Source organism: Tursiops truncatus, chromosome 2, assembly GCF_011762595.2.
Source record: "Tursiops truncatus isolate mTurTru1 chromosome 2, mTurTru1.mat.Y, whole genome shotgun sequence".
Lineage (NCBI taxonomy): Eukaryota > Metazoa > Chordata > Mammalia > Artiodactyla > Delphinidae > Tursiops > Tursiops truncatus.
In genome coordinates this window covers 64883489-64909762 of record NC_047035.1, presented here as the reverse complement: position 1 = coordinate 64909762, position 26274 = coordinate 64883489, and the positions used below count along the sequence as shown (strand labels likewise).

General features: G+C 41.3%; 1 protein-coding gene and 1 long non-coding RNA gene across 3 annotated transcripts in view; one reads left to right on the top strand and one right to left on the bottom strand.

Moving 5' to 3' along the window:
- The window catches only part of NPAS3 (neuronal PAS domain protein 3), an 870093-nt gene that overhangs the window by 679553 nt on the left and 164266 nt on the right, over positions 1-26274 (top strand). The window lies entirely within an intron of this gene.
- Positions 10852-26274, bottom strand: part of LOC141277986 (uncharacterized) — a 255725-nt gene continuing 240302 nt past the window's right edge. Inside the window, exons 4-5 of the long non-coding RNA XR_012330003.1 lie at positions 24017-24069; positions 10852-16533 (exon numbers count right to left, since the gene is read on the bottom strand). This is a non-coding gene — a long non-coding RNA (uncharacterized lncRNA). The remainder of the gene's footprint in view (positions 16534-24016; positions 24070-26274) is intronic.

Sequence of the window (26274 nt, the reverse complement as noted above, 5' to 3'; positions counted from 1 at the left end):
GTATTTTATAATTCTTGGTAGAGATATGGCAGCAATGTGAGGTCTTTGAAATTTTAATTCCACATGTATTTTAATGAGTGACTACTGTGTTTCAATCAGTGGGGGTTTACATATGGCTCAAATACAAGACAGAGAGATTGAGCAGCTGGCCCAGATTCTCACCACTGTAAGTGGGAGAACAGGGACCCAATCAGACCCAAACAGGGACCCAATCCAGAGCACATGCTCCTGGCCCTACAAATCCTGCATGTCAGAGGAAAGGTCACCCTGAGACCATTTAGAAACTCTGGAACTGGGTCTGACATAGGAAACAGAGGACGTAAGAGCAATGATGTACTGGGATCAAAAGGGAACCTTCTCTCTCCTTGGTTGCCAAGAAGATTGAGGTCCTGAGAAATGGGTTTGTTCAGTGTTCCTCCTTGTCTCCTTTCCAACCTCACAGCCATGAGTCCCATAATGTGGGCTCTATGCCCTTAGCAGACTGGACAATCTGCTGTCATCTAACCACACCTGAAAAATTCTCCACTGCTTTTTTGTTGGTACCACATTCTGCTCCTGTTTCAACACTTCCTCCTGATTCTCCACTTCCCCCCATTCCTGTGTTCTAGCCCCATCACGTTTGTGCGGTCCGTGGAGTGCACCAGGCATCCACGACTTTGGCCAGGTCTGCCCGGGCCATCCTTCTCCCTTTTATCCATCAGGTTAATGCTACTCATCCTTTTCTACCTGCTTCCATGAAGGCTTTCTAACCCCCAGAGCCAGAATTCATGATTTACCTCTTTGTCAAAAACTCTTATCTGTCCTTCAAGTTCCAATTCTGTCTATCTACTTTATGAGGCCTTCTTTGACCTCAAGGCTTGCAAGTCTCTTTGGAACCTCCGTGTTGCTATGTATGTATTTTTATGATGGCGCTTTTGTTATTTTTTATACGGTAATTACATGTGTGCTTGTCTTATCACCTCTACCTGTCAGATTGTAAATTCCTTAAGGCCAGAAACATGCTCTCTCTCTCTCATAATAGTTATCACCTAGTAGGATCTGTCTCATGATTTGTGATGCTTTCATGGGGTCCATGAAACTAAAGTATGCTAAGCTCTAAAAATCAGAAAAAAATCCTGGAAGACCGAAGTTTATAAAATAGACATTTCTCCACTGAATTTGTAGCCATGTAAAAAAATATAGTTTATTTCCTGCATGTCATTGAGAGCTTCCTCGACCAATAGAAACTTCTCAGGATCTGGCTGAAGGGCAATTGTTGAGCATCTCTGAGTTAAGTCTCTTACTGGGTTATAGTTCCTGACACCTTATAGGGGACCCAAAATATTTGTAGAAGTAATTAATTGCTAAATAGGCACAATAAACCTACACGGAGCTTCCCACAGATAATTACGTTTGTGTTCTATATCGGTGGGTAGAGATTAACATCCTCAGTACTGCCCTAAATTTCCTGTTGGTCTCCTGAGTGGCAACATGGAAAGAAGAAAGACCAGAGCCCTGGAGAGGTGAAGGTGGTAAGGATGGCAGGATTGAGAGGTCAGGCCGCTGCAGGCCTTGCGTCCACACTTGCATTTCAAGCAGGAATACTGCCTGGTTCAAGAGCCATATTCTTAGTCGCCTGGGGTTATGGATCTCAGTAGTTTAAAGCACTGTTACCTATTTGAAGGTCAGAACAAAAACAGATTAAAGAATTCAAGCCATTATCTGGTTATTCAGCCCTCAAATCCCAAATTTCAATTTAAAGAACAGAGACTTTTAGAATTTAAGTTATTTAAAATAACTGAATCTTTTTCAAACTCAGTCACTCAAAACGTATTTTGAGTACCTATTTGGTTAAAAATTACAAGACTATGAAGGGGAATATTTTTTTATCCAGATTCCCAAAGAATTGACTCTTCAATACATTCCAAAAATGATTACAGTGCAAAGCAGAAAGTGAGACACAACATGAGAATTGTAGGGAAAAAACGAACCATGAAAGTTGAGAGGAGATGGGGATACAATGAAGCATTCACAGAAGAGGGTCCACTAAGACTGGTCTTGAGGGATGGGTAGGAGTTCAATGACTAGAGCTGATAAAGAGCCATTCCAGCTGAAGGGAACATTCGATGAAGTGGGTACCAAGATGACAAAGGGCAATAAATAATTGACTGCAGCCCAGCAGTTAGGTTTGTGCTGGGCAAAAAGCAGTATAGGGCTTCCCTGGTGGCGCAGTGGTTGAGAGTCCGCCTGCCGATGCAGGAGGCACGGGTTCGTGCCCCGGTCCGGGAAGATCCCACATGCCGTGGAGCGGCTGGGCCCGTGAGCCATGGCCGCTGAGCCTGCGCGTCCGGAACCTGTTGCTCCGCAACGGGAGAGGACACAACAGTGAGAGGCCCGCGTACCGCAAAAAAAAAAAAAAAAAAAAAGGCAGTATATATTGGGACTTGATTTAAGAGCACTAGCAATTATAGGCTTGGGAGTTGATACTTTATGTGATTGACAACAGAAAGTCAGTGCCTGTTTTTAAGGCAGGGAATGGCATAAACTTAGGAATACTGAGAGAAGTTCAATTTGCCTGTGGTGCACACGATGGATTAGAGGAGAGAGATGGGAGGCAGTAAGGTTAAAGAGCTGTTACAGTCATGTTTTAGGAGTAGAAAGTCAGGACTGGAGCTAGATCAGTGGGCTTGGAAAGGCATTAAGAAGGAGGATTGAGGACTTGGGCACTGATTTGATATGAGAGAGAGAGAGAACTCAAAGCTCACCTCAAGTGTCAATCCTGGTGCCTCTGACCTGGAAAGTGCAGGTACCATGAACAGAAATATGGGCCAAAAGAGATGATTTCCATGTTAATTCTGGTTTAATTTTATTAATCGATTACTTACCTTTCCATTGCATACGCCCTTTTGCTATAGGTTTTGAATAAAGTCAAAAAGTAGCACAAATCAACTTCCTTATTAGCTGGGGAACCTAGTGCCGTATTTAGATCTGGAGCCAACAAAATGAGAACTAAGAATCCAGGGTCCTTGCTGAGTATCCCCATAACCATCCCATTCTTTCTGTAAAGTCAGTGTCTACTCTATATACACCTACCTTGATTTACTAAACTGTGGCCTTTAAGAGAAAGAAGAAAAACACGAGAGGGAGAAATATTGCTTTTTATGGTGGTCCTTTCCTTTGATTTATTGCGCTTTTAAAGGGAATTTTGCTTTCGAGAGCACCAGTTCTCCATGAGCTCCAAAGAATGGCCATTCTCCCTTCACAAGGCAACCACGGTGCAAGCAGGGTTGCCGTCAGTTTTTCCATTGCTCTTTTTGCCAGCTTTTCCCATGCCTTAATTCACCCTCCTGGGATGGAGAGATTAGCTATTTTCCGTGGCTTATTTACTCCTTGACACTTTGCTTAAGCCTGCCAGCTCTGGGGCCAGTGGTGGTCCTGACTTCATAAGGTGGACATGTGATCTGTGGTGAGCTGAGCTGTAAAGAATCAATGCCTTTGGTCGAGGCCACCAGCCCTCACAGGATAAGATGCTTTGGATGAATTTATGGAACAGCTATACTACCTGCTGACTCCGAAAGCTGTTCTTGACATTTTCTCTATTGGTGAATGAATTTGTGTTTACCTTTGGCCACTGGCTGATGTCAGGAGCGTGGTAACACCCAGTAGAGCACTATGGAAAGGCTAAGGACAAGGGATGAGGGGAGAAGGTGAGATCACAAATCCAGAGCCGTTCGAGCTTGGCAGTTGTCAGACTTTGAAATCACACTTTCCCTGTTCCTCCTAGCCTCACACAAAGCAAGTGGTTGACTAGCTGCTGAGCTAGAAATGCACATTTTGAAATGCTTGCCTTGGTGAGAAGGAAGGTCCTGTGCTTTTTGTTGGAATCTCACTCTCAGCAGGGAGGGGCTGAGGTTAGCGCAACTCTTTAAAACTGGAAACATTTTCGTTCAGAAATGTGACATGATTTGCTGGTGGTGACAACTGATTTGACAACAACCAGTGATTTAGGTCTACCTTTAATAAGAGAATTAATCTGAGCTAAAACATAGTGATCTGTCATGTTTAGAGATACCTCAACATCTGGCTGACTTGTCCTCTGTCAGCCTAGTTTGTCCTGTGCAAATCTTCTGTCAAGTGAGGAAAAGAACTGAGGAGAAAATTACATGGCAGTTTTAGAGTTAGTGATGAATTTTTCTCCCAACGTACCAGCTGTGCCAGCAACACTATTTTTCATGGCATTAATCAAATATCTTGCCTGCAGCACCTTCACTTTCCCAAAGGCTAAAAGATGAATCTGTCAAAAAATTTCACTGGGATTTGCCAACAGCTTTTCTAAGCTCAAATACTAGTCCAGGCACCTTAGAAGTTTGAGGAAGGCTTTTAGGGTAGCCTTGGGGAATTAAAAACTGTATAGGGTAATTTTCCTTTACACTAAACAAAAAAAATCAAAGCTTCCATCGCAGCCAGCGTGATCGAGTTCTCAAGTCTGGAAAAGAGCCAAACACTCGAGCTTTATTAATGTATTACATTTACTGACTCATAGCAAAGTACTTATTTTTAGTTGGTATTTTGAGATTGGCAAGGTACAAGAGCAATTGAAGGCCATGGAACGGACTTGTGGCTTCCTCCTCGGGAGAGAGAATTCCAGATGGGAAGAAATTCAGTTAAAAACGAAACAAACAAACAAACAAAAAAACCACACCCACCTTCCCACAGAGATGCTGCCCACAGCTTAAAGTATTGGCTGACATTAAGATCTGTACAATTTCTGCCACGTGTAATCTTTGTTGTATCTCTCCTGCTTTGCACATGGCACCATTGCTTTGCACCCTTCAGAAGTAATGTGCCTCCCCTGTTCTTTTTCAAATTTAATAGATATTTCAGAGTAACCATCAATGACCCTAATATTTGCTGTGAAGGAATGGGTGGAAATTCATGTTGCACTAACCTAAAGTGTATGTAATTATTGAGATAAAGGGCTATCAAATTAGACATCCTGGTAAGAGTGATTTTTACAGTATCTTTTCTTCCCTGTTGACTATTGCTTTAAAGGAAGACCATTCTTTGATACCTTAAATGGCAAAAAAGGGTCTCTGAGAGTCTTTGCCATTTAACTTCCCGAGAAATACACTTAATATTACTGAGCAGTTAAAGAAAAAAGGGGTGACATTTCTATCTCCCCATTAGTAACTGCAAAACGTTACTGAGGGATAGCTGTTGAGCAAGGTAACTCTGGGGTCTAAGCCCAGTGCCTGAGACGCACAGGTGTATCAACAAATGTTTGTGGAACAAACCAAATCCTTGGATCAACTACAAAATAATTGAACAGTTTCAACAAGGAATTGTCTCTTTAAACCGTCCTGAAAGAGAAGTGTCAAATCTTGTTCTACACATGTTCCAGCATATCTACTCTAACCTGATCCTAGAATCCCATCCCAGATATTTGATAGTAATGAAATGGCTTCCTACTATTTAAATTGGTTAGTTTACCATGGTTCATAGAAACTGGTTAGTGGCAGGACCAAGAAATGCAAGGTTACTTTTCTGGTGAGTGCAACTTGGATTAGTCATCAAACAAATCAGACCTTCCATCTTTGAAGAAGAAATGTTCCTGAGATGGTGAAATTTGACGAAGGCCTTAAAGGCGTAGGAAGAGAACCAGTGAGATGCTGTCGGTTGTGGGTGTAGCACAGGGAATTGTTTCTCTAGTCCATAGGATTTCTTCCTCTTTGAAAAATAAGTAGTATCTGAAACCTATAAGACTAAGCTCAATTTCTTTTTTACTGTGGAAACAGTAGATGTTCATAATAAACTTGAATCTATAGATGCCATTGCTTTGACTCAGATTTCAGTCTTACTTTGAGAATGAGCCTCTCTGGCTTCTTTGAATCAGGAAAACCAGCTCCGTATATCATATGAGATTTCTAATATTTAGGTAAGTTTTTATTTGCCACCTATAGAGGAGTATATGGGGTATAATTTATAATTAAAATTTACTCTGAAATCCAAGGCCTCTTACAATATACCTCTACCTATAGGGTTTGAGAATATTTGCAGAAACTCATTAATGGAAGCGTTTGTCTGTTCCTGATGTAGACTAGAATAGGTGAACCTGTTATTCCTTGTCTCTGAATGTGCTCTTAACCTATATGAAATGAGACAAGGCTGGGATGATTAAGAAAAAAACAAAGGGTACCTTGATTGGATGCACTTCAGCGCTATAAAGCAGTTTTCTTTTAATAATGGAAAGTGAAGAAAGTTTCATTAGTTCAGACAAGGATGTATATGAAGGTAAATTTTGGAGCCTGCTCTGTGTGTGTGTGCGTGTGTGTGTGCTCTGTGTGTGCATGTGTGTGTGCGTGCACACACACACACACACACACATACACTTGCACTTTCTTTTAGAAAGCTCACACACCATCAGGGGTATTACATAGCTTGCAACGATGAAATAGAACTGAAGGGGCTGTTATTTTAAATCCGTTCTTGAATACCCATAAAAGGTATATCGTTTGGAAGGACTTGATCCCGGTGTATTTTACAGCTTGACAACTTGGAACTTTGTAAACTGGCAATCGGGTATAGACGAAGGTATCCGTTTATCTCCTATATATCTTTGCCGAGGCAAAGCTGTCAGAAGAACTCTGATCACGTGGTGCCCCGTTTGTTTTCTGTGGTGATTTATAATGGTCTTGAAAAGGTCTTGTGATCCCACAGGCTGCCACGATTCTCTGACTTTTCTCTGTCAATGGATCCGATTTGTGACATTTTCTGAGAGCATTCAGAAAAGATATGATAAATCAGCTTGTGGTGTTTATTTTAATTGATCTGAGGCCCATTCCTTCAAGAATTCATCAACTGCAGTGACAGGGTCTGGATGTGCTGCAGTGGAATGAAGGAACTGGGACAACCATGCTCCCGTGCTGATGATATAGATATTTTGTTGAAAGTCTATGCGCACCAACGAGAAGATGTCATAACTAATTTAGTATGTTGTAAATCTCTTGACACAGATTCTGATTCATAAATCTCATCCATCACATGTGATTCATGAAACGATAGACAACCTTTGATGAGAAGGTACTTTTGTCCGTGTTCCAAGTTGTTCCTTGCATTTTTCCTCATTCAAAAATAAATCATTCCAGAACAACAGAATTCTATTATGAAAATGGAACTGGAGAGGTCCTTCGTCCTTTTGCTTCTGTTCTCACACCCTTAAAAAGATAAACTCCCTCTTTGAAAATAGGGATGTGCTTCTGCGAGAGCAAGAAGATAGACGTATATGCACTGTGTATATGTGTGCACGTGGACATTATGTGAATATACAAAGACTGATTTCAAAGAAATGGCGAAGATGAACGTTAACAACTTTTCTAGAATAAAATGACTTTACATGAGATGTGAATAAAACTTAGAATCTTCCTCATTAACTTTTATTTCAAAATTAATTTTTAAAAATCCACATTATTATATACATAACTTGGTCCATTATAATGCCCCATATATTTGTTTTATTCTATGAGTTTTCCAAAGTTTACTTGGGCTACAAATTTATCCCTACAGTTTGGCCTGATCGATTTATTCTTTTTCAATTTGACTGATAAATAAATAGGCAATCATTCTTCTCAGAGAGCCAACTGTCTAACAAAGGTGGGCTCAGAAAATGGTTGGCATGTGCGACCTTAGTTAACAGAGTAATTTTTTCCTACTTTTAAGAGCAATCTAAAGCTAACATGAGGTGATGTGTCATCCAACTAGCTTGCTAGAAAGTTAATAAATCCGATCAGATATGAGAAGGCTTTGCCATTAGCAAAAGACACATATAATTTTTTTTTTTACAAATTAGTCATTTAGCTGGTTATGGCAACTAGAACTCTACTAGTGACTATGGCCTATGTGAAAGGTGTTTAAAGACAAGATGCTGCCTTCAAGAACTGTCTAGCTAAGTGAAATGGTGGGGTTGAAATAAGTAACACGTCAGGTGGTAAAGGTAAAGTAGAAGTGGATATGGAACTATAAAAAAGAAAAAAAAAGTCATATTTATGGACCTTGAAAGATGCTTTGAATGAGGGACAAGTATCACGGAGGAAACAGAACTTCAGTTTGGGCTTGAAGGAAGAGTTAGCTATGATATTATGGCATCCAAATACTGTCCAAAAATACTCGTATTTCCCAGCTAAAATCTAGAGACATCAGAGTGTGTAAGATCACGTAAGTTGAGTCTCAAGTCTAGGATTTCTTTTCCTGTCTGGTTGATAGTAGTCCGCATACCCTGAATCACTGTGTGTAAATTTTTTAATGGATTATTCACAATAATAAAAGACACAGTATAAATCCATTTAAATCTTACAGTAGAGAAATCTAATTTTATTTATCTCAATACCCCATCTTCATAAAATTTCATACATAAATAGCTAGTAAGTTCTGAAATTGGCTAGTATGCATTTTCCTAATTATCTTTCTCTTCCAAGAGATGAGGTGGCAAGTCACAGGTTACCTAAAACTGAGTAAAGAGCAGTCAAAGAATAAGAAATAAAGGACCTGGATAACTCACAAATTAGAGAAATATCCCTTTCCTTATCAAAACCAAAATAAGCAAATTCCAAGGGGTGAAACAGAGGAAAGAAGAAAAAGGAACAAGTAAATGCATTCGCCTTTCCTCCGACACTCACATCCTCTCCTCTTGAAGTGCTCAAGTTTTAGAAATGACGAGACTCCGAGAGGGGAAAGGTCACTCAGAAAGAGGACACAGTGCAAATGCCAGGTCTGTAATGGAGGGTACTTTGAAATAAACTCCTGCTCCAAGCCCATAATGAGGGAGAAAAGAAAGAGCTGGAAAGGTCCAGTGTCAGAATTTAAAATAGGTAAATTTTAATGACCGCGGAAGGCACAATGACCAGTAACCACTTGCCTGAGCCAGAAATGATGTGAAATGCCAATCTGTCTGCTTTACCCCATCTCTCTCCCCAGGTGTTTTGCTTCTCATCTTCCAGACCACTGTTCTCTGCCTCAGGCCTCTCCTGATTACCACTGGGTTCCAATAAAGTAGGAATAAACATCAGTCAGATACAACAGATTAAGTAAAGTCTACTAGGTCCAGAATTGGTATGCATTGGAAACATAGAAAGAAGCTCTCTTTACCGCTAACGTGCAAGGTGAACTCTCGGGAAAAAAAGCCATTTTATTAAAAGTGCTAGAAACATTTACTATAACCTTTAATAGCCCTCTGCTGTGCCAACGTGATGAAGTTACTAGTACCTTAATCATTCAGGCAACCATATATGATTTTGTTCTTTACTTGACTGCCTGCCAATTTAATCAATTGATAAAGAACCTGATGTTTCACTTGTAAGAAAATTAAAAAGAAACACTAAAAGGATCAAACACTCAAACTCTACAGAACAGGTTTGACAGATCTTTAGGCATTGATCCTCCCTCAAAGACACAAATCATATGAATGCGGTGGTAGCGTTAATCAAAATTTCAGATTCCACTGAGTTCACCCAAGTGTTGGCCTTAGTTCTTTACACCCAGATTGTAGCTCAGGAAAGGGATTGAGACGCAAACGTGTTGCATGCGGTTTATCTTTTCACCGATTACACAAACTCAGTCAAATTGTGAAAGGCTTTGATGTCTCAAGCGGTCCCATTTTCAGACCTGAGCGCAAAAATGAAAAGAAAGGAAGTTGCTGTATTGGAAGAACAGTGTAGAGTTTGTTTGTTTTATCAGCCAAAACTGTATTAATAATTCTACTTGCCTGGTCCCTAGCACCGTGCTAGGTACATTTGGTAAAATGCAAAAGAGGGATTGGAGACAGATGCTGCATTTTTAGACCTTACATTCTAATGAGGAAGCGAAAACATCAAAACATATATAACACTTAAAGAACAATTTTCTAAACAACAAGTACATGGCCAAATTGGGCTGTGAGTTCAGAGGCAGCTAGACCAGTCAAGGAAGGCTCTATGGGGAGAGGTGGATCCACTGAACTGTAAACTAAATAAAAGTAAAAATAGTAAGGCCAATTCTCTGCTGAAAATACTGGTCATAAATAAAAGTGGAGAAATTTAGATCAGCCTACAAAGTAGAATAGATAGTGAACAGTATTTTTCCAGCAAACCTTCGAATGCTTGTATTATGATTACCACCACCCGCTAACTCCCATTCTATTCCTCCTGCAGTTGAAGTGAGTGGCAACTTAGGCCAAAATAACCCTGGAGGCATACTCGACTTTTTTTTTTTAATTATACTCGACATAGAATACATCAGCATTTGAATGCGCCTTCAAAATACATCCAAAATAGGACGACTTCTCACCCCTCCCGGCTACCGCTGTTGCCCAAGCCACGTCATCTGTCTCTGAATCTCTGCAGTGACCCAATCTCTGCGTATCTCTTGCCTCACAACACATCATCCACAAGGTCCTGTTCAAACATCAATCAGATCACGTTACTTTGCTTCAGACTCTCCAAGGACTTTCTCAAAGTTGTCAAAAGGCCTTTGAGGTCCTTTGTGATCTGCCACTGTCCTCTCCCCACACACCATCTGTTTCTCTGATTTTTATCTCCTACTATTTCCCCATCTCTCACTCCATTCCAGCCCTCCTGCCTGCTTACCGGGCTCCACCCTCTCAGGACCCCTGCACTTGTGTTTGTTCTACCCGGAATACTCTTCCAGGATAGCTACCTGGCCTTATCTCCTTTGAGTCTGTTTCAATGTCACGTGCTCAGGGGGACTTCCCTGACTACCCTATTTAAAATTACAAACCTCCTCCTCTGTGCTCCCTGGCACCCCAATCCCCTTCCCAACTTAATTTTTTTCCACGGTACTTACCACCCACTGGCATGCCATATAATTTAGTTATTGCTTTTGTTTATTGTCTGTTTTCCGCCCTGCTGCGGTCAAGAAACTTTGTCTGTTTTGTTCTCTGAGACGTCGCATCACCTGGAACAGCGTGGGGCACATCTTAGATGCTTAATAATATCTGTGGAATGAATGGATTGTGGAGCTAGAATCAAGATCATCGCAGCAAATGAGGATGTTCTCCTGAAGCTGTGTCGCCTTTTGGTTTAGGACACAGATTTCTAACCTGAGATCCAGGGATAGGATTTGGGGACCTTCTGAATCCCTGAAATGGATACAAAATTTTGTGTTTACCTATTTTTTTATGATTGGAGGTGAGGTTTTTTTAGCTTTTATAAGATTCTCAAAGGGCCCTTGACATAGAAAATAAGGAGAATCACTGGCATAGACTATTCCACAGCATTTGAGAAGAACTACGTAGTTTATTTTCATTTTATTAATTAGTCATCATTTTATTTCAAACATAGGAAAATTGATAGACCAGAAAAACGTTCGAAGCTGTATTTTCACAAGTCCAAGACAACCTTATAATTTGGTTAATTATGTCATCGTCAGTTTGAATGGAAGGACCAGATGTCAAAACCAGTCAGCCTAGCAGAGCCCCTTAAGATCAATTCCTTTGAATCCTCTCAGCATTGTACATGTGGTTTATACACTCTCTTGTCAATGTGTCACCTTGAAACTACTTTCTGCCTCTTTCATGCGTGTACGCGTGCACAGATTGGGCATTTGTTTATTACATAAATTAATATTGAATGAATGAAGTCACAACTGGGATAACTACCTGTGGAGTTATAGTAAATTCGTGGTAAAATCCATATTATTTGATTTCCAATCCAGTGTGTTTTCTATTTGACTGTGTAGGATCTGTCTTAGTGCAAGAGAACCTTTTATATAATTGGAAACACAACGTACCAAGAACTCTTGTATTGTAATCTTGGTCTTAGCAGGGACCTAATTGGTGACCCTGACACTTGCTCTGCTTTGATTACTTAAATTTTTAAATGGGAATAATATAATCTTCTTGTTGGTCTTGACTAATTAAAAATATATAAATCAACCTAGGTTTTCCCAGTCATCACCAGCTTATTTTAATTTCTGAGCAGAAAGCCATAGGTATAAACATGATAGGTAAGACCACTCTTCAGAGTAGCCAACCTACAGCAGGTTCTAATACAGCAGGGAAAAGTCTTTCCTTTACTGTAGGGGAGCTGCTACCTGGTCCACTTGTGACAAGTAAGGATGAATTCCTTCGAAGAAGCTAGGGAGAGTTGATTAAAGATACAGAAGTAACTTAAAGAAATTCTCTATACTGGCTTTTTTCTGGTGAACCACGTGTATCCAGCAGGGTAGGTAACAAAGCAGGTGTTAGGACAAGGTTTGCCTGAAGTTACTAGTTCTTGCTATCTGGCATCATTCCAAGGGCATGATAAAATAAGCTGTCAGATATGCTGGCAAAGAGATTGATGGTATCAACTATTTTGAAATTTCCTCTGATTAATTATATAGGCAACAGAATTGTTCACCAAAGGCAATGCTCTGAGTTGGGGGACCAGATGTGAACTCTGTTGTCTCTAAATAATGATAATAATGCTCTAGGTGTAAAGAATGGGAAGTGATAAAGCAATATGGGAATTAGTGATTTTTTAATCCATCAAAAATTGAAAGGCTATCAGAATCACTTACACAAGTTAACTTTCTTTTCCCACTTTTTTCCTATCTTCCATTTGTGGGCTTACAGACTTGTTAGAGAGGGATAGGATCTTAAATGTTTAATCAATGACAGAACAATCTTCAAAGAGAAATTAAGGGCCAAGATCACTTGCCTGGGTACTAGCAAACTAAAACTACAATCCAGGACTTCAGCTCCTTCCTCTTTGCATTTATACATTTATATAAGTCAGGGTCTTTCTGACCGTTCTTTCTCCTCCATCCTTTGTGTGTGAGTAAGAGAGAGAGAGGGAGAAAGAGAGAATGAGAATGAATATGAACCTGTATTTATCTTAATGAAAGGAATAGCTGTGTAGAATTTACTTTTGAAGGGGGAACTATATGCAGTTAAATTATTGAATTCCAGAAGTAGTCACTGCACTTCCCAAAATGTGCCTTCCCTTTTCCGATGACAATATCTCAAATGTTGACTATACGAAAAGCAGTGCTTCTTGTATAAGATCTATAACAAGACTTAAACATTCTCCAATGATGTATACCTCCCACTGTGTTTGAAGCAATTAATACTTAACACCTTTAGCCATATTCCCTAGGGTGATTATTAAACATAGACTATGGGGCCATCATTAACTTATTGGGAAAGGTAGAATCAAGGAATTATAGAATGAAAACTGCATTCAGTGTTTGCACTCCCCTTTTTTATGACTAGTGAAATCGTTCGTTAACAAGCATCCGTTAAACAGCTGCTATGTGACAGGCACCATTCAAGGTGCTGAGGTTATACCAGTGACTAAATCAAAGCCTCCTGCCTTCATGGAGTTTATATTCCAGTGAAGGGAAATAGACAGTGAACAGAAAATACGATCAAACAAGTCGATCATCTGGTACTTAATAAGTGCAAAGGGAAAAAAAAAGTAAGCAGGTAAAGAGAGATTATGTGTGGGAGTGAGGCTTCCAATATTAAATATTAATATGTTTGTTAACAGTATTGTACTTATTTCCTGAAACTACACCTTCTATAATATTAACATTTCCCCCAAGCAAAGCATCAAAGAATCAGGGAATGTATGATATATATAGACTTATTATCATCACATATATATTCGATAGACCATGTGAATTATTATTCAGAGAGGACAGAAGTTTCGACAGCATGAAATAATAAAATCGTATCAAGTAGCAATTTTAATAAACATTTTTTTAAAAGATACATGGAAATCCATGCAGAGATCTCCACAGCATTATTAGAAAAGCTGAACTAAGATAGCAAATATGAGATCCTGATGAAGATTCCTCACATACTGCACAAATAAAAGTTATTTTTCTTTTTTATTCCATGATGACACTGATACCCTCATCACTGTTTAGCCTTTACTTTTGTGAAGTCCAAGAACCTTGGCAATGTGGTTCCAGCTAAAATATTCTTCACCATTTCTATATCAGAATGAACCTAATTGAGACAAAAATCAAATGTACAAGTTTAGATCAAAAGATAATCCGTGGCTTGTCTTGTTTGCCTGACTAAATTATATCAGCGATCTTGAGTCCACTGCATATACCCCACTGCAGACCTTCACATGACAGCTAAAAATGACTTTTCAGTTGGGATCAAATACTGTGTCCCTCTGAGGGCAACAGCACCGTTATTCACAGTAGACACCTGATTCTCTCCATCTTCAAGGTTTTTCACTCACATAACTGTGCACAATTTTCTACCAGACACCAACAACAAAGCGGGGGGGGGGGGGAGGAGATTAAAGTAAAAAAAAATTAAAAAGATATTTATTTGTAGTAGATAGTGTTAATGAACACACCTCTGCCTGTGTCCTAAAACAAATTCCTTTTCACAACACCTTGGAAACAAAGCACATCTGGTTGTATTTCAGAGGCTTTTCACAGCAATCCTGATAAATCAGCCACTTAAGAGTTTTCTCTTTAACAAAGAGAGGTCCAAAGAGCCATGTAAATGAAGTTTCATTAACAGTGTTTGTATTGGCCATCAGAGTCTTGGCCCAAGGATGCAAAAATAGCGAACAAAATTCCTTGACCATACCAGACATGGGTCAGTTTAAAGTTAAAGCTTTGGAAATAGAATTCGCCTCTTTGCCATAAATTCTGTCTCACAGAATTTCCCTAACAAGTTGTGTTATGAAACTAATGGAAAAACAGCTTATCTCTTTCTTTTGTCCTAAAGTTTAACTCTCATCTTTAAATGTTCAGCAAGATTTCTTGTTTGTTAAGAAGAGCTGGTTATGAGCATTCAAGGGGCATACAGCTCGGATGTTTAATGGGGTATTCAGGATTCCAAGATTATCACAATGGCCGCCTCCAACGGATAGTCAGTTTGTCAGATATTCAGTATGCCAGAACACAGGTTGGAGAACTGTGAAGGAAATTTAAAGTCAATGAAGAAGGTAGCATTCGGGGGCTTCGGGGAGTACAGAGATAATTGTGGATCAATTGTGCCAGACAATTTGAAGCAACTTAAGACTGCCGTCAGTACTTTTTAATTGTTTCTGCTGCAGAGTTTGAAGGAGCATTTAGTTCAATGAATGATGTGTTAACACCTAGTCGCGATGCCCTGTCCATTAGTTGCATATCATCTTTGTCTTTTTATTAAGCTGGTTGGTCCACTGTTCCACATGCTTAAGCCTAAAGATTATGTCAAGAAGTGGCTTGTAAGTGGCGGCTTGAAAGCCGGAAATTGTAGAAATGTGACAAGAGAAGCTCTCGGCTCTTCTGTCTTACTTTTATTTTATTTGAAGAGTCTGAACTGTTTCCCCTCCTTAAGCCTGGGCTCCTGGGCATTGAGAGAGTAAAAAAAAAAAAAAAAAAAAAATACAATTTTCTCATGTAATGAAATAGGGTAAAACAAGATCATGTCAGTCCTAAGTTAGGTAACTTTTTCACTTTTGGAAAAATCAATAAAACCTCCACTCTGAGCACCCAATGCCAAGTGGATAGAAAACTATGTGCAGCCCTCCAAGGAATTATTAAGGGGCCCCTTGAGTCTATCAGCTATATGTCTAAGAGAAGTACACGTCGGAACAGGAGAGATGGGAAATAATTCAGGATCATCACCAGAAGTGCCCTTTCACATTAGACTCTTTGTCTAACACGAGAGCTCAGCCGTCTCCTAGTTTGGTGCCTGCACTTTAAACAGAATTTTGTTTTGGGTCCCTGGGTATTCTTTCCTATAATGTGTATGTGAGCTCGAAAACTTACGGACTGAAGAATCAAATGTGTTTGTCTTATGATAGCAATGGGGCTTGTACTCCTCAATAGTTTATTTTTAAGTACATTCTCTCTCGTCTCTCATATATTCCCATTTTCTCCAGAGGGAAGAGTCCGAGAAACTCGCCATTCAATTATTCTTTCTTCTTGAACAAAATTTAAAGGAGACAGCGTTGCAGACACACTATCTTCTCTCTGTCGGGTCTGTGGCCATTTGGCTTCTTTGTGCTCCCCCTAGCCCCCTACCCGCCTCCCCCGTTTTCATACCTTTTTTGTTCCGGCAAGAGACCTAAAAACTTACATCATGGGAGTCAGTAGCTTGTGACTTCAAAACGGGCCTTCAAATTCAAGTGATGATAGATAGCTCATGATTAAAATATCTCTCTTTTCTTTGTGCAATGAGCCAGCAAGATTCTTTGAGAGCATTTAAACTCTAATGCTATCATACTTCAACATTCTTCTCCAGGATCCTTCACATTCACAATTTCTCAAGAGAGGGTATTACCTGTCCAAATTCTCATCAGTGCCGTTGTGTTCAGCTATAACCTTGAACTGTGTCTGGCCTTTCTTTACTCCCTTCCAAGGCATACTCCTGGAGCTACTATTTTTCTCTCCCCACGTGTATAGCCACTGAGAAAAGGCACCGTTTAGACCGTTACCAATTTTGAGTTAAAATACTTGAAAGTCTGCAGGATTTTGATCTGATTTCTGCAGATAATTTGAGGGGGGGGGGGCGTCTCTTTTGCACAACTTGGGAAGCAGCTCCATCTTCTTGATGATAAGTTGCTGAGAGTAGAGGAAGAAAAGAGCATTTCAGTTATTGAATATTTAATTCTGGACAGCAGTTTAAACAGGACTGGGATTTGGGCAATGGCTCCAGCCCCCTCCTAACTTAGTACAGTTTCAGTTCTTAGTATTCCTTAATTATCCCACTGAGATGTTTGAGAAGCAACTAGTAGTAAATGAACTTGGCAAATCAGCTATTACCCAAGTAATGAAATACAAATACATATGTTTGACAATTCTGCAGGGAAATTCTTTAAGCCAGGATTCTCAATGGATTGTATTGGCCAAGAGAGGGAAAAACAGGTGTTGTTATCAAACCGTATCTACAAACAATTTGACAGGAGTTTTAAAATAATGCACAGATTTTCTTTGCCATGAATTCCAAATATGTCAATTAACCTATGGAGAATTCTGATTGTCAAATAGTGAATCAATAGATGCCCCACAGGAAGGTGAAGGGAGGGCTCGCTGTGATGCGGGGTTAAATATTCAAGGCTTTCTCCCCAACAGTATATCTAAGGATGCATATCAACTTCGCATCTCACCTCCAACAAAGCAGAGATCAGCTCTACTAAGAAAATTGATTTTATTCAACAGTAAGGCAAGGGAAATAGTAAATTCAATATTTGTGGAAAGAAAATAAGCGAAGCCAGCTATTCCTGGTGGTCTGAGACTGTTCTCTGTTTCGGTAATTATGCCTTTATGTTTTAGAACTCTTATTTACATTTTCAGAAGGGCTTGAAATAGTTCCTGCACCGAGCCATCCCCCCGAGCATCCAGGTTCTTCTACTGTGCAACAATAAAGTTGTCCCTGGACCAATACAAGCTGAAAATGAATCCTAACTTTATAGAAAGGGCTGCCTCGCTTGCCTCATTGTTTGGCGTTTCTTTAGAGCTGAATCACAAACTAATGATCTCCACTGCAGCCAGGTCCTTGGTGTGATGGTATCTCATTGTAGCGGAGCCCACATTTACATAATGTGTAGTCTAAAATACCTTTGAGTTCCAGAATGGAACTGTGGAAAATAATTTTATCCTAGTTTCTGTTGCACCTGGATAGTAAGGTACAGGCGGAAATACAGCAACGGGGTGAATTTACTAATGTTTGCTATTGGATGGTAAGCCATTCTAAAGCTATGAAAGCCTCCCAAACCCCATAGGTCTCCATTTTGCCATTAGCCGTACCAGTTTAAACATTCTGCTGCAAGAAATATTGACAGGTCAAGTACAGCTGGGAAGAGCACGTGTCCCAGTGGCCTTTACACTGACAGTTTCTCCCACATTAAAGAGTTAACTAGCAGCCAACCAGCTCGAAGTGGGAGCTAATGAATGAAATGGAGATTGATATAGACTCTCTTTGGAGGTGCATCGATCTGTATCTTGTGAACTCAGCTTAGGAATTCTGCAGGCAGCACTGCCTGAGTAACCCTGGCATGGTGCCCATTAGCAAATAACTCTTTTAATGTTGGTCTTCAATTGATATATTTATTGTATTGCATCTTACAGTGACCCTTCCCTCTGCTGCTGTTGTATGTGATGGTTGTGGTATCAAGCTAAGGGAGAGCTCAACAGGGTACATTTGAGTTTGGGCAGAGTCGATGAAATATTTAATTAACTGCATCCTTCATTTGCATGTGATGTATCAAAGAGGTCTTACTGGGATACTGAATCTTCTTCCTTGCTACCCCAGCTAGCAACAAGGGATCTAATTAGGATTTTAGACCTTGGCACAGACACTATCTCTTATGACGATACCACAATGAAAATAGGTTTTAAAACAGTAAAAGATTGGTTAGTCTCACAACCTCTAATGAAGATAGTATCTGTGTAACTGATAAGTCTCAGAGGCAAGCGAACGTACTGCCTGGTGAAAGAACCAAATGGTGACTGACCTTCTAGGTGTTGATGGAGTCCAGTATGCCACCTTTAAGCCCTACTTGAGTGGGTCCTTTTTACTTAGCAGCGGTTCTCTAAGCTTAGTGAGTTTAATGTTCGTAAGAGTCACGTGGGGCCCTTGTGGTTCAAGAGGTCTAGATTGGAGCCTGGAAATATTATATCGATCCTCTACCAGTGTTGATGCTGGTGATCTTTAGACTTTAACTTTTTCAATGGTGATGTAAGCCTTTAGACACAAAGGAGTTAAGAGGCGCTCAGAGGACGCTGGGTCAAAAATGGGAATTGCTAAAATGTTAACCTAAACATATGTGTGAGAAATTGCAATGTTCCTCACATTAGTTTCACTTCAGTGACTGTTCTCTCTGTGGAGGTGACTCTTAGCCCTGGAACTGGGCTCCTTTAGCCACCATTTCCAGTCTCTGGTTTGGGCCTCCCCAGGGACCCAGGATCCAAGTCCCCTTCCTCATACACGGGGGTCCCTACTTTGACTCCACATTGCGGCATTGCTTCTTAACTTCTCCTGCAGTCTTACAGAGGGGAAGTCCTTTTTCTTTCATCAGCTCATGCTCGAAGGTACTTCATTATACTACGTTGAAATTATTGCTAATTTGCTAAACTAACGGACTCTGAAAACTGCCCTACTGAGATAACCTTGATAAGCCAAGTGTCTCCTTTTGTAGGGAAAGATCTCGAGTCTATGGAGTTTGGGCAGCTTGTAGCCAAGCCAGAACTAGAGCCCACATCTCCTTAAATCTCTCTCTACTACTCAGGCTTACCAAAGAATACTTAGCTTATTGTCTGAATGCAAAATTATGTCAAAGAAATCCAGTGCCAACCATCTCTGTTACTGGAATAAAAAGCACCTTGAATTATTTGTTAGTGACATAACCAAGCTCATCTAGAAAGAAAACTATATACTACAGCCCCTTCAGAGCCAGCTTAGTTGCCAGAGAAATTGAAGGGGATGTAACAATGCCTAAGAAAGAGTTCAGAAGCAGTTTGTTTCTTCCCAGGAAACTCTTAAGTCCGGTCAAAATAACAAAATGTTGGTCCTTTCAGGGTGCCTTGCACATTACTGAGCCCTGGTGCTACTAAAATTAAATACATGGTGTTTCCAAAATGTCAGCAGAGCATGCATTTCCCCCCACCCCCGCAGATTTATATGTTGAAGCCTTAATCTCCATTGTGATCTATTTGGAGGTGAGACCTTAGGGAAGTAACTAGGACATGAAGGTGGAGCCCTCACAAGTGGGATTAGCACCCATATAGGAAGAGACATGAGAGAGATGAACTCTTTCTCCACTGTGAGGATCTAGCAAGAAGGCGGCCATCTGCAAACTAGGTCTCACCAGACACTGAATCTGCTGGCAACCTTGATCTTAGACTTCCAGCCTCTAGACCTGAGAGAAACAAAGCTTTGTTATGTAAGCCACCCGGGCTATGGTAATTTGTTATGGCAGTCCAAGGTGACCCAGACAGTATGCATAATAAGTGCACATGATAAGGGTAGTAGCCAGGGGCATTAGGGAAGCAACTAATGTTAAATTCAGGCAGAAGGAACAAATTTCCTGTGGGTACCTCACTGTGCCCGGAGATTAGGAGTTTTGTGAGGACGCAGGCACGGCAGCGACAGTGGGCACAGGAGGCCCACTGTGTGTGGACCAGGGAATGTTGAAGGCAGTAATTCCTGGGAATTTGTGACATGTGGAGGCTAAGTCGGGGTATGTGTGGGGGGTGCCTTTCTCCAACATAGCGAATACAGGAGGAAGAGCAGATTTGGGGGTGTGGAGAGGAACGAGCAAGGGAGTTTTGACTCACTCCACTTTGGGGCAGATTAAGTTGCAGAGGCCTGGGGGATGTTAGGCTAGAGATGTGGAAAAGGGCTCTCCAAGTCTGAGGTTTCAGGAATGTCCATGGTAGTGAACCATCAGTATGATGGTAGCTGAAGCCACGGGTATAGAAAAGACTGGTTAAGGCTGTGGTTCTCAAGCTGTGGTCCCAGGCCAGCAGCAGCAGAATCCCCTGGAACTTGTTTTTCTAAATGTGAATCCTTGGGCCCCACCCCCAGACCTGTTGAGTCAGAATGTCTGGGGTTAGGACCCAGTCCTCAGAGTCCAGCCCTCCAGCTGATTCTGATGTATACTCTAGTTTGAGAAGCACTGGGTTAAGGAAAGTGTAGCATGAGAACAGCTGTAGAGCTGCTGGAAAAAGGGGGAGCCCATGCAAAAATTCTTCAGATGTGGACAGAGGGGTAGGAAAGGAAGCAGAAGATGACGTGGTGCCATTTAAAGAGGGGGGGGAAGGGCTTCCCTGGTGGCGCAGTGGTTGAGAGTCCGCCTGCCAATTCAGGGGACGCGGGTTCGTGCCCCGGTCCGGGAAGATCCCACATGCCGCGGAGCGGCTGCGCCCGTGGGTCACGGCCACTGAGCCTGCGCGTCCGGAGCCTGTGCTCCACAACGGGAGAGGCCACAACAGTGAGAGGCCCGCGTACCGCAAAAAAATATATATATAATAAATAAATAGAGGGGAGTGTTTTGAGTAGGACGAGTGGTGAGTAATGGCGAACGTGCAGGGCCCAGATAGGAAGAGGCCCACGACATGCCCGTCAGATCTGACAATTCATAGATTGTTGGAGATTTGGCTTGAGTGCTTTCAGAGGAGCCCGTCCGAGGGCCAGTTTCCAGAGGGTTGCTGATGGAAGAGGGTGTGAGGACGTGGGGATAAGGAGATTAGATTACTTTTTCAACAGTCTTAGCTGGCAAGGGAAAAAGGGGAGAGAGGAGGATGAAGACCAGGGGAATTTTAAGCTGGAGGAGAGGTATCTTTTCAAGAGGTACAAGCCTTGGGTTTGTTCGTGGACCCACAGGTAGGAGTCAGGGAGGAGCAGAGGCGGCAGACACAGAGGCGACAGAGTCTCACCTTGGACACGGCAGTGACCGCCCATCGGGCTTCCCCTTCCCCAGACTCTCTTGGCCCCAATTTAGAAGTTGAATCACAGCCTTCTTTTAATTGTGACTGACAGCACCAGCATCACCAAATATCAGACATAGCCCAGACTTAACGTCCTGTATGAGGCATGGGACCATCACTGTACCCTCCAGACATCCTCATGCCCTGGACTTGTCCGGTCTCGCGGCCTCTCTGTAGCTGCAACCCCACTATCCTCTGCCGGCTCCCTGTGGTCGGCTTGGAGAGTCTCTTCTTCTGATCCTTAAAGACCCATCTTCTCTGTGAAACGTTCCCTTCTCCCCTAGGCAGCACGAGTTGATTCTTCCTGCCTTTAGCCCTGTGTAGACCTCCCTCTCTGCCATGTCTCACATTGCATTGTAGCCACGCCCTCATGTATCTGTCTCAGGGACTGTAAACCCGTGGACCGGAAACACAACTGGACCCCACTTGCCTTTGATTCCACTGCCCTGCACAGTGTCTGCCCATGATAGGGGCTCATTGGAAGTTTATGAAGGGACCATGTGCTCAGTTTCAGCATTAGAGGTTCACTAGTCCCTCTGTGTTATTGGCCTGCCTCAAGTCTCTAAATCCGTCTGACACAGAAAGAAGTTTTGCAAAACTGTAGCAGTTTTCTTTCTAGGATAAAGGGTTTCCTAGGGTGTGGGTTTCATTACTTGAGCTGGAGTTTCCTGTTGCCCAGGTTACTCGGCAGTGACATATGCGGACCTCTCCAAAACCGCACTTAGCCTGGGAGAGTTTCTAAAGAAGTCTAGGTTAGATCTTGAGAATCAAGTAGCCACCACCAAGAGACTGTAAGACATGGCTATTTTGACCACGCACCAAGGCAGCACAGCACTCACCAGTCAGACAGCCCTCCTCAGAGCCACACACCTGTGAAATTCCGGAATTCCATCGCCAGGCACACCAGGCCCCTCAATTTCAAAACCAGGCACCACGGTTAAACACTCAAAATGAAAGTCTCCTTGCCAGTTAAGAAATTTCCAGTGTCTTCATTTCCCTCCTGCTACCAGGCTATCAGCAGGAGGAGAACATGCACGATAACACTGTTGTGTGCACGTACGTGTGCACACACACGGAGTAATTGCAGGTTTAAAGATCGAAAGCGTTGGTCTTATTCGCTCTTCTTCTACTCGAACCGTTATATCTATATTTGTTTTCCTTCAGCATCACTGTAGACAGAGGCATTTTATTTTTTCATGGTGAAAATACTCTTTTTATTACAGGCTTGAGAAAAGCATCTCTCTAAAGTTGTGGTGTAATACACTATTTTTAAAATGTTTTCTTTGAGGTCACTTTTAGTACCGGCAGTAAAGAATGAGTTCCCAATAATGATCTAAAGACACTGAGAAGTAAATCTTTTTCATTGAAAATTAGTGAGGAATCTATAATGAAATTTTAAATTTTCATCTTCAGTACTGAAATCTCTAGTTAAAATGCAAAGCACTCCCTCTATCACGCCATTTCTAACTTTGTAATAAATGACCCAAGAATCACTTCCAGCTTGCTGGACCCAGTCAGTATATACAGAAAGTATCCATGGGTTTAGACTTACTTAGCACATCATTTATAGGGTCAATTATAACTAATTTTTCTCCCCATATGATGTTGAAGAAGTGATCGGAAGAAACTTTTCCATGTAATATCAGCTTTGTTCACTACTTTAAAGAATTTTCAAGCGTACAAAGCCCTGCTTTTTCATCAAGGGAAAAAATAGATTATATATCGTTCAGGAAACAAACAGAAAAAAAATTATAAGGAGATTTTGCCTGTTGAATGTAATGGATTGTCAGGAACCCTTGACATTATTCTACAGGAGAGGCCACATAAAATCAATACATCTTAGGCGAGGGTTTAATTTATTTGTAGGTTCTTGCAACAAATGACTTACCTTTTTTGTTTGCCGTTTTTCTTTTTCACTTTTGCACTCATGAGTAGCTACCGTTTTTATCTGTCTCATTATTTAGCACAAAACAAGACGATCGTTCATTATTACCATATATTTTTTAAGGAGAATGATTACCACGCATGAAACATCCAAGAATCTAGAAGTTGGGCTAAACGTGGTGGTCGTAAAGCACTGCCTTCTGCCCACTTGCCTAAGGTGCAGAATCTACTCCACCAAGGAGCTGGGCCCGATCCCCAGTCATACACTATTCTTTCTCATTCCTGTGCCTCTCATGAAGAGATTCCCTGCCATGCTGCCTAGTTCTTGTAGGGTTAGTGGCTTATTTGAAAGGAGGGTGCTTTGAAACGTGCAACTTTGTAAAAGGAAGGAAGGGCTATTAAGAGGACTTGTTTTTGATAGTGTTGATTCTGTGCTGGTGATGTGGCCCATCAAAGAATTTGGAGTGAAAAGTATTGGACATTTCCACCTACCAAACACCTGTGACTGTCTGTATTCAGTCTAGTAGAAATTTCCTCTTTATATTTGGAAAGTTTTCTTTTTGGTGTTACATCAGTATTAAAGACAATTATTTGATGCTCATGGTCAAACAGCTGGGCGGTTAGTCCTCCCATCTGCTTCTCCCAAATCATGACTCTCCACGGGCATGGCTGTGTAGGGGGAACCCTCCAGAGTCAGCACCAAGCTGTGTTTGATCCCAGTTCTTCTACTTACCATCTGCGTCATGTTGCGTTAACTCTTTACATCTCTCTCCTTAGTTGTCTCATCTGTAAAATGGAGAAAATAATATTGCCAGCCATGTAGTCCGTTCAGTGGATTAAATTTCAACTGTACAATACATATCGTACGTGGTAGACAAAAGCCCTCAATAGACATGGGCTATTATTATTTTTCACTGCCAGTGAGAACTTTGCATTTGGTGGGTGCCACATCATAGCTTGGCTCCTTCGGTGAAGACTTTCAGGCCAGAACTAGGAAGGCCCAGACTCAAATGAGGAAGTTGAAGCTATGTAACTGTTAGAACAAGCATTTCAAAGCAATTCTTTACAGTGGTAATGGATGTGGCAAATGTGTGGATTTTGTTAGGATTTCTTCTGACAGCCATGAACACAGATATATTTTAAAGTAATGTAACTGTCCTAAATCTCAAACAGGGAATACAGTGACTTCCAGCATTATTTTTCACTTCTCCAGTGACACTCCAGAAGTTAGATTTGATAAATTCCTTAGAAGTTATTTGACTTAGAAAGGGCCCTGTACCATTTAACCTTGGTTTTGTTCTGCTCAGACCTGTGTCCAAGGCCCATCCAATGTAATACATCACAAAGGTTAATACGCCAGAGCCTTCCCAGAGCATGATTCCCTAGGACCGCTTTTAGGGAAAACGACCTTAAAGTGAGGCTTTTTGAAACATTGGTAGCTATTACCACGCCAGGTTTAAGATATACCACTTTAAGCCCATTTCTCCCCTGTAGCAAAATGTATAAGAGAAAAAGCCCAGAGTATCAGGAATCAGCAAAGGTGAATAAACATACGTAATTTTCATTGGCTTGGCCAATCTCAAGAAAAAGAAGCTGGAGCCAAATATAGAATATCAAGAATTGTGCTGCTCTTAAAAAACTATTAGTTCTGCTTTATATTTGTGGTCACTGATACTGCCAGGTACAACATAATCTGAAAAAAATTGTCTAGTCGTTTTGTTTTTTTCTTAAGAAAGTTATAATTTACTTAGCTTTTCTGGAAACGCTAAGGACTTGTTGGTAGTTTATATAACATGGCCTCTAAAATGGGATTCGCAGTAAAGATGATGATAATAGATTCAAGGGTCAAAAGTTATATATTCTCCTCTTTGTTCCTGGTCAAGAAGATGGCCTTTTCTTTCTGAGTTCAGAAACATGAGGGGCAGCTTGGGGCTTTCCCCAAACTAAGTTGCCCTCTGCGACATGCTCTTGCATGAGCTACCAGATCAGGGTTGGAGCAAGAATATACAGCTTTTCACATCAATAATTATCCTTTTAGAATCTGCTCTCTTACATGAGCCTCAAAAAACCAGCTGCCAGGGCTTCCGTGGCGGCGCAGTGGTTGAGAGTCCGCCTGCCGATGCAGGGGACACGGGTTCGTGCCCCGGTCCGGGAAGATCCCACATGCTGCAGAGTGGCTGGGCCCGTGAGCCATGGCCGCTGAGCCTGCACGTCTGGAGCCTGTGCTCTGCAACAGGAGAGGTCACAACAGTGAGAGGCCCACGTACCGCAAAAAAAATAAACCAGCTGCCAGGTAGGCATTTTTAAAAGAGAAAAGTAGAAGTGGTACCTGACTTGACCGAGGTCCCTTAGGAACTTAGTGGTGACATGTAAACCGAGGCATAGGTCTCCCCATCCTTGGTTCTATGTTCCTTCCACTAGATTGTCTTATTGCTTATCATGTTCTCAAATTACCACTATGACTTTCACAAACATGACTCTTGTTTGCTCCCCACATCCCTGCTCCCCGGGGAAAATAGTATCAAGGGAAACTGTCTCTCAGGCAGACCAGGTTTAGTAGACGCTATATGTAAATCACATTGTCCCTATCAGATAAGTGGCCTGTAACATTTTCTTGGAAGAGCTACTCAAAGGCTATGTGGTGCTCAACTTTGCAATATGTTCTGACATTTCCTTGACCTTGTTTGTCTATCCATTGACACAGTTTAAAGAATCTCTCCAAAAATATTTAAAGTGCTCATTTTTTAAGAATTAGAACTCAAAATTCTTAAATTTAAGAAATCGTTCCCAAGAGAAAAAGCTTATAAAAATATTTTATAACACCATTTGATTTCAAACATAATATTTTATGTGTAAATTGGTCATGAAAAATTAATCTTCTAATCAAGGGCAGACTCTCATTCATTCATTTATTTGATGAGCAGTAGCAGAGGCCTACCAAGTACAAAAAAACTACCCCATATTCTTTGGGATTAGTGGGGAGAGGGAAGT